The following is a 9,565-nucleotide window of genomic DNA, read 5'->3' on the forward strand; positions in this document are numbered from 1 at the left end:
AGAGCACTAGCGGAATGATCTACTTTCTCTCAGGCGGCGCAATCTGCTGACAATCAACAAAACAGAAGGTAGTTGCTTTGTCTTCCTGTGAAGCAAAATACATCGCCGCTTCGATGGCAGCAACACAAGGGATTTGGCTTTCACGACTAATGAAAGAACTCATCGGGAGAGAAAGTGATCCACCAATGCTATACGTAGACAACAAAGCTACGATCTCCCTGATCAAAAATCCAGTTTTGCATGAACGAAGCAAGCACATAGAAATCAGATTCCACTACATTCGAGAATGTGCAGATCGAGGGCTCATCAAAATTGATTACATCCGAACAGAGGAACAACTTGGAGACATCTTCACCAAGTCCCTGGCGCGGGTGAAATTTGAAGAACTACGCTCAAAGATCAGAGTTCAAATAGTAAGGTAGATATACTACAGGTTTTAGGAGGAGATTGTTAGATAAAACCAGAGTTTTACCGTTTTTTCTTATTCACACGATTTCAAAAAATCGCTAGAGTGCGGGAATCCAACATCGAGCAGTTGTGGAAGGAGCTCTCGGAGATCCACTTTAAGGACGGTGAATCCGTCGATGATTTTTCAATGCGGATCACGGGGCTCGCCAACAACATCACCACACTCGGTGGCAGCATCAGCGAGACAGAAATCGTGAAGAAGATGCTGCAGGTTGTCCCTGATCACCTCGAGCAAGTTGCAATTTCAATCGAGACATTGCTTGACGTGAACGACCTAACGGTAGAAGAGGTGACCGGAAGACTGCGTAATGTCGAGCAGCGGAAGAAAAATACCATTTCAGCTGTCGACAATGGGGGTCGTCTACTCCTCACTGAGGAGGAATGGCTTGCACGTCTAAAGCTCCGTGACAACACCGGCGAGAGCAACGGGTCCTCCTCCAGCCGCAAAGACCGTAAGAAGCCTCTCTCCAACAAGCGCACCGCGCAATCGGCCTGGAAAAGAATCAAATCCCGTCGGGTCGGTGTACAGCGAGTGCGGGAATCCAACATCGAGCAGTTGCGGAAGGAGCTCTCGGAGATCCACTTTAAAGAGTATAGCTTGGAAGGAGCTCTCGGAGATCCACTTTAAGGACGGTGAATCCGTCGATGATTTTTCAATGCGGATCACGGGGCTCGCCAACAACATCACCACACTCGGTGGCAGCATCAGCGAGACAGAAATCGTGAAGAAGATGCTGCAGGTTGTCCCTGATCACCTCGAGCAAGTTGCGATTTCAATCGAGACATTGCTTGACGTGAACGACCTAACGGTAGAAGAGGTGACTGGAAGACTGCGTAACGTCGAGCAGCGGAAGAAAAATACCATTTCAGCTGTCGACAAGGGGGGTCGTCTACTCCTCACTGAGGAGGAATGGCTTGCACATCTAAAGCTCCGTGACAACACCGACGAGAGCAACGGGTCCTCCTCCAGCCGCAAAGACCGTAAGAAGCCTCTCTCCAACAAGCGCACCGCGCAATCGGCCTGGAAGGGAATCAAATCCCGTCGGGTCGGTGTACAGCGAGTGCGGGAATCCAACATCGAGCAGTTGCGGAAGGAGCTCTCGGAGATCCACTTTAAGGAGTATAGCTTGGTAGGAGCTCTCGGAGATCCACTTTAAGGACGGTGAATCCGTCGATGATTTTTCAATGCGGATCACGGGGCTCGCCAACAACATCACCACACTCGGTGGCAGCATCAGCGAGACAGAAATCGTGAAGAAGATGCTGCAGGTTGTCCCTGATCACCTCGAGCAAGTTGCGATTTCAATCGAGACATTGCTTGACGTGAACGACCTAACGGTAGAAGAGGTGACTGGAAGACTGCGTAACGTCGAGCAGCGGAAGAAAAATACCATTTCAGCTGTCGACAAGGGGGGTCGTCTACTCCTCACTGAGGAGGAATGGCTTGCACATCTAAAGCTCCGTGACAACACCGGCGAGAGCAACGGGTCCTCCTCCAGCCGCAAAGACCGTAAGAAGCCTCTCTCCAACAAGCGCACCGCGCAATCGGCCTGGAAGGGAATCAAATCCCGTCGAGTCGGTGTACAGCGAGTGCGGGAATCCAACATCGAGCAGTTGCGGAAGGAGCTCTCGGAGATTCACTTTAAGGAGTATAGCTTGGAAGGAGCTCTCGGAGATCCACTTTAAGGACGGTGAATCCGTCGATGATTTTTCAATGCGGATCACGGGGCTCGCCAACAACATCACCACACTCGGTGGCAGCATCAGCGAGACAGAAATCGTGAAGAAGATGCTGCAGGTTGTCCCTGATCACCTCGAGCAAGTTGCGATTTCAATCGAGACATTGCTTGACGTGAACGACCTAACGGTAGAAGAGGTGACCGGAAGACTGCGTAACGTCGAGCAGCGGAAGAAAAATACCATTTCAGCTGTCGACAAGAGGGCTCGTCTACTCCTCACTGAGGAGGAATGGCTGCACGTCTAAAGCTCCGTGACAACACCGGCGAGAGCAACGGGTCCTCCTCCAGCCGCAAAGACCATAAGAAGCCATGGATCTCCCACAGGCGCATGCGCGGAAAAGATGGGAATCAAAGAAGGAGTCGACCAATGGCAGGCCGATCTGATGGGAATCAAAAGAAGGAGTCGACCAATGGCAGGCCGATCTGCTCGAACTGTGGGAAGAGAGGACTACTAAGCAGGAATTGCTAGAGCAAGCTTAGAAACAAGGAGAAGGCCGAAAAAGCCCATGTGGCTCAATCCGAGAAGGACGAGCCAACTCTCTTCATGGTAAGTGCATGTGTCCTCATTGTCGATTCCAAATCCATGGAAATGGAGGTAATCAACAACGATGTTGAACTCGAGAAATAGCTCCAGCTGGGCGTAGCAAAGGTGGCACCAACTAGAGAGCCAATTCAACTGGAGGAGGAGCGAGTGTTCGCTCAGATCAGCGACCGGGACGAGCAACACAAGGACCGGCGATGGATCCTAGACACAGGGGCAACAAACCATATGACCGCGGCTAGATCTGCATTCTCCTAACTCGACTCGGGGATCCGCGGGATGGTGAAATTCGGCGACGGATCCGTCGTCGAGATCGAAGGACGCGGCACCATCCTATTCGCCAGCACGGGAGGCGAGCATCGCAAGCTGATCGACGTCTACTTCATCCCGAGGCTCAAGGCCAACCTTGTGAGCCTGGGTCAACTCGATGAGACAGGCTGCTTCATCTCCATCGAGCGCGGACTACTCAAAATTTGCGATAATCAACGATGGCTGCTCACACAGGCAAGGCGCACGACAAACCGTCTTTACATCCTGGAGTTAGAGATAGAGCAAGGTCAGTCTCTCGGCCAAGACCGAAGAGGTATCTTGGAGGTGGCACGCAAGGTACGGGCATTTAAACTTTCCTGCTCTAGAAAAACTACAGAAGGAGGAGTTAGTGCACGGTTTGCCAGCAATCAAAGGCGTGAACAAACTGTGCGACGGGTGCCTCATCGGCAAACAGAGGTGCACACCCTTTCCGTCTCGAACATCCTATCGAGCCGATGAGCCATTGGAGCTTGTACACGGCGATATCTGCGGGCCCATCAAGCCGGCGACCCCAGGCCGTAAGAGTCTCTTCCTCCTGTTAGTCGATGACAAAAGTCGCTTCATGTGGCTGACCCTGCTGCAAGCGAAAAGTGAGGCGGTTAAGTGCATTAAAGCGCGAGCGGAGGCCGAATGTGAGAAGAAGATGTGAGTGCTGCGCACAGACCGAGGCAGAGAATTCACCTCGACAAGTTTCGGTAAGTACTGTGACGAAATCGACATACAACGGCACCTAACGGCGCCCTACTCCCCCCAATAGAACGGAGTGGTGGAGCGCCGGAATCAGACCATCGTCGGGACAGCAAGGTCATTGTTGGTGACGGCCGGGATGCCTGGGAGATTCTGGGGAGAGGCAGTAATGACGGCCGTCTCTCTCCTAAATCGGTCACCAACCCGAAGCCTTGACGGGAAGACACCATATGAGGCCTGGTACAACAAAAAACCAGCGGTACATCATTTTCGCGTGTTCGGCTGCGTCGCATACATGAAGGTAACACGTCCCCACCTCGCCAAGCTCGATCCTAGGGGGCTGAAGGTCGTTTTTATCGGCTATGAACCCGGGAGCAAGGCGTACAGACTATATGATCCTGTAGGGGGCGAGCTCACGTGTCTCGCGACGTCGTCTTCGACAAAAGCACCTTCTGGCACTGAAATGACGTGATCGAGGCAGACCATAATCCAAATCAATTTACGGTGAAGTACCTCGTCACCGAACCGGAAGAAGGAGGAGCCCAGCATCAGCAGCCGTCACCGCCGCCAGCAGGTGCAACCCCTGAACCGGTGGAATTTGCAACACCACGGACTGCGGATTCGACGCTGGATGCCGATCACGGTACTGATCTGGAGGCCAGGTACCGGAGGATGAACGACCTAGTAGGAGGAGGTGAACCACCTGGACTGGCAGTGCGCGAGCTCGAAGAAGTGGCCAAACTACATGCCATCAGTGCAGATGAACCGAACACCTTCGCCGAAGCAGAAAAGAACCCGTGCTGGCTGAAGGCAATGCAGGAGGAGATGACATCCATCACCGAAAATCAGACGTGGAGTCTGGAGGATATGCCGCCGGGACACCAAGCCATAGGGCTCAAATGGGTCTTCAAACTGAAGCACAACGAAAAAAGGAGAAGTTGTGAAGCACAAGGCCCGTCTGGTGGCGAAGGGCTACGTCCAGAAGCAAGGAGTGGACTTCGAAGAGGTATTTGCGCCAGTGTCAAGGTTAGAATCCGTTCGTTTCTTACTTGCAATTGCAGCACATTACTCTTGGGAGGTTCATCATATGGACGTAAAGTCTGCTTTCCTTAACGGAGAGTTGAAAGAGACTGTTTATGTCCGACAACCACCTGGCTTCTTGCATAACAACAACCCCAATAAAGTATTGCGCCTGCACAAGGCACTCTACGGGCTTCGACAAGCTCCACGAGCCTGGAACGTGAAGCTCGACAGTACCTTATTGTCACTGAAATTCAAACGTTGCGCCTCTGAGCATGACATGTACACGCACGACCATGAAAAGAAGCGACTAATCGTGGGAGTGTACGTCGACGACCTCATAATCACTGGAGGTTACATGGAAGTCCTCGGAAGGTTCAAGAACGAGATGTCGAAAAACTTCGAGATGAGCGATCTCGACGTGCTCAGCTACTATCTCGGCATCGAAGTGCAACAGAATTCTACCGGCATCTCCATCTGCCAAAGTGCATACGCAAAGAAGCTGCTGGACACAACTGGACTTGTAGACAGTAATCCTACAAGGACGCCAATGGAGGCCCGACTCCAACTAAGGAAGGCTGGCACTACGACGACAGTCGACTCCACCAATTACCGCAGCATTGTCGGGAGTCTGCGCTATCTGGTAAACTCTCGTCCTGATCTTGCTTATTCTGTTGGATATGTGAGCCGGTTTATGGAAGCACCTAGGGAGGAGCATTTAGTGGCTGTCAAGCGCATCCTGCGCTATGTAGCCGGAACCAGAGGCTGGGGTGTAAGATACTGCGCAGGGAGCGGAAAGGAGAAACTCGAGCTAGTTGGCTACAGTGATAGTGACATGGCCGGTGACGTTGATGATCGTAAGAGCACTAGCGGAATGATCTACTTTCTCTCAGGCGGCGCAATCTGCTGGCAATCAACAAAACAGAAGGTAGTTGCTTTGTCTTCCTGTGAAGCAAAATACATCGCCACTTCGATGGCAGCAACACAAGGGATTTGGCTTTCACGACTAATGAAAGAACTCATCGGGAGAGAAAGTGATCCACCAATGCTATACGTAGACAACAAAGCTACGATCTCCCTGATCAAAAATCCAGTTTTGCATGAACGAAGCAAGCACATAGAAATCAGATTCCACTACATTCGAGAATGTGCAGATCGAGGGCTCATCAAAATTGATTACATCCGAACAGAGGAACAACTTGGAGACATCTTCACCAAGTCCCTGGCGCGGGTGAAATTTGAAGAACTACGCTCAAAGATCAGAGTTCAAATAGTAAAGTAGATATACTACAGGTTTTAGGAGGAGATTGTTAGATAAAACCAGAGTTTTACCGTTTTTTCTTATTCACACGATTTCAAAAAATCGCCAGTTTGACCATTTGACAAAACACGTCGAATGGATCACACGAATTTTAGACTGCAATTTTGTAGGAAGTGGCACAGATTTAGTTGGCCACTCTCCAGCCATTTTTAGAATGATTTTTACTTTAAATAGGAGATTTGTTCAGAAAATAAAAACAATCGGAACGCAGTTAGAATTCAGTTAATTTTCTCTCTCCTTTTTGTTACTCATTTTCTTCCAATAACCAATTTCCTCTCACCGAAGTTCTGTGAAAAACAACAGGATATGAAAAAGATGCTCTAAGGGGCATTTGTTATCGATGACACGAGTAGGAAGACGATTGATGAGATATGTGGCTGTAAGAAACGCGTCATCCCAAAATTTAATAGGTACATGAGCATGAGCTAGAAGGGCTAGGCCTGTTTCAACAATATGACGGTGCTTGCGTTCAGCAGACCCATTTTGTTGATGCGTGTGAGGACACGAAACACGATGAGCAATTCCAAGGGAACGAAAAAATGTGTTATGAATTTTCTGATATTCTCCACCCCAATCAGATTGGACCCACTTGATTTTAGTATCTAGAAGGCGCTCAACATGAGCTTGGAATTGCAAAAATATACGAGGAGCTTCTGTACGATCATGCATCAAATAGATCCACGAAAATTTACTGAAATCATTAATGAAGCTAATATAATATTTAAAACCCCCAACAGATGGAGGTGCAGGGACCCAAACATCCGAAAAAATAAGTTCCAAAGGTGACGAAGACCTATGGAAAGAATTAGTATATGGTAACTGATGACTTTTTGCTGACTGACACGCATTACAAATTGACAAAGATGACTCACTAGCACACGAAATATTATTGAGACACAAAATTGATTTTACTACTTGAGATGAAGGATGTCCAAGACGTGCATGCCATTGGTCGTGAGTAGTAGATCTTCTCACCAAGGCGTGCTTGAGATCATTGACATCGGATGACTTAATAGGATAAAGACCAGATTCACACCTCGAGACTTTTCCTCGACCGTCGATCCTTTATAGAAAAATGCCAAGGATGGAATTCAAAAAATACGTCATTATCACGAGAAAATTTATGAACGGAAAGAAGATGTTTGGAAATTTCAGGCACATGCAAAATATTACGCAATTCAAGAGGACGAGTAGCAGTATTAATTAGAGAATGACCAGTATGCAAAACACGCAATCCTGCTCCATTGCCGACTTGAACTTGTTCACCTTCATGATAGCGTTCACGCACAACGAGACGATCTAGGTCACTGGTGATATGATCCGTAGCGCCTGTGTCACTGTACTAATTTGGGTCAATCTTGTAAGAGGAAGTAGCCGCCAGTGTCGTGGGAGGAGCAGAAGAAGGTTCATCTTGATAGGACTCACCCATCCTATGCCAGCAGCGGATAGCAGTATGCCCCACTTTGCCACAGATCTGGCAGAAAGGACGAGTAGAAGGGCCACGACGATCACCAGCAGGACGAGAGGGTGCATAACCTTGAGAACGACCACGACCACGATCCCTACGCCCACGATTCTTCTGCTGACCACCACGACCAGCATAATTGGCAGAAGATCCAAGATTTAACTGAAGTTCAGCCTGGTGGTGTAGTTGGCGAGCTTCATACGTCATTAAATGTGCAAACACATCATCAAGCGTGAGGGATTCACTCTTGGTAGTCATTGAGGTGACGAAGGGATCATAGTCAGGGTCAAGACCAGCAAGAAGATACGCGATCACATCATCATCCTGCAAGGCAGAGCCGGCGGCGGCCAGCTCGGTGGCTAGCCCTTTAATCTTGCGAAAATAATTTGCAGCAGATTGATCTCGTTTCTTGGACGTGGCGAGCTCAATACGAATCTGAGTAGTGCGAGCCCGAGTTGACGACGAAAACATTCGTTGCAGGGTATCCCACGCCTCCTTGGACGTAGTAGCGGCAACCACATCGTGAAGAATCTCCTCAGACATGGAGGAGAGAAGACCGCTAAGAACCTGTTGATCCTGATCATACCACTGATTATAGGCCGGATTAGAGACCAGCTCAGCACCAGCCGCAGTTGAGGAAGGGACCAACTTGGCAGGTGCGACATTGGTGCCATCGAGGTAGCCCATAAGCTTCGTACTCCGTAGATAGGGGAGGAGCTGGGTACGCCATATGATGAAGTTGTTTTTGGTTAGACGAATTGTGACAGCATGGTGTAGAGTGATTGGGCCAAAAGTCGCCATTGTAGTTGAGACGGTGTTGGAGATGGTGGATGAAGAGGAGGAGGAAGATATGGTAGACATTTGAAAATAAACCTTTGGCTCTGATACCATGTTAGGTTGAATGGCTCGATGACCTAACCTAGGGTCACAATCTCATGTATTTATAGATGTGTATAATGAAGATTAGATTCTAAATCATAGATTTGTTAACAAACTATGAAATCATAGATTTGGTAACAAAACTATGAAATCATATATTTAGTAACAAAACTATGAAATCATATATTTGGTAACAGAGCAGTAAATCATAGATTTTGTAACAAAACAGTAAATTATAGATTTGGTAACAATGTAGTAAATCACTAGATTATTTTACTATACACAAATATGATCTACTCTACGTTTAACATGACCCACGTCATAATTCTTTATCAGAATAATACAAACAATCCATTTCTCGTTAATAAATGTAATTATTAATATAAATTAATTATATAATTTTCTTAATTATTGAGTTTTTGCATTTGAGATTTTTATTCTGCAGTTTTCGACTCCATTTCAAACTTAGTCACGATTCTCTTTGAGTTTGACCCTGGTCTCAATTCTTTATCAAAATCATACAAATAATTCATTTTAGAAAATGTAATTATTAATATAAGTTAATTATATACTTTTACTGTTCATTGAGTTCATTGAGTTTTTGTATGGCAGAGTTTTGCTTGAGAGTCTTCCATGCTCTCCATTTCAAACTGAGTCATACCCCACCTTGACTACGTCTCAATTTTTTTATCAAAATCTTACCAAGAGTTCATTTCTCGTTAGAAGATTTAATTATTCATATAAATTAATTATATAGTTTTATTAATCATTGAGTTTTTCCATTGTAGAGTTTTGATCCATGGTCTTCATCCCTCTATTTCAAACTAAGCCACGCCCCACCTGGAGTCTGACCCACGTCTTAATTTTTTTTTTATCAGAAGTACAAACAATCAATTTCTCATCATAAGATATAATTATTAATATAAATTAATTATATAATTTTATTAATCATTTAGGTTTTGCATTGCAGAGCTTTGTTATGTCGTCTTTATCCCTTCATTTCAAATTGAGTCGCACCCCACTTTGAGTCTGACACACGTGTTAATTCTTTATCAGAATCGTCAAACAATCTATTTCTCGTTAGAAAATGTAATTATTAATATAAATTAATTATATAATTTTATTAATAATTGAGT

The 9,565-nt window shown here is 46.8% G+C and overlaps 1 non-coding gene across 1 annotated transcript; it reads right to left on the bottom strand.

Moving 5' to 3' along the window:
* Window positions 1-7,743: 7,743 nt before the first annotated feature.
* LOC111472838 lies at window positions 7,744-7,883 on the bottom strand. The gene has a single exon (XR_002715497.1). It is a non-coding gene; the product is annotated as a small nucleolar RNA Z247 (small nucleolar RNA).
* Window positions 7,884-9,565: the final 1,682 nt, after the last annotated feature.

This window comes from Cucurbita maxima, unplaced genomic scaffold (genome assembly GCF_002738345.1).
Source record: "Cucurbita maxima cultivar Rimu unplaced genomic scaffold, Cmax_1.0 Cma_Scf00089, whole genome shotgun sequence".
NCBI lineage: Eukaryota > Viridiplantae > Streptophyta > Magnoliopsida > Cucurbitales > Cucurbitaceae > Cucurbita > Cucurbita maxima.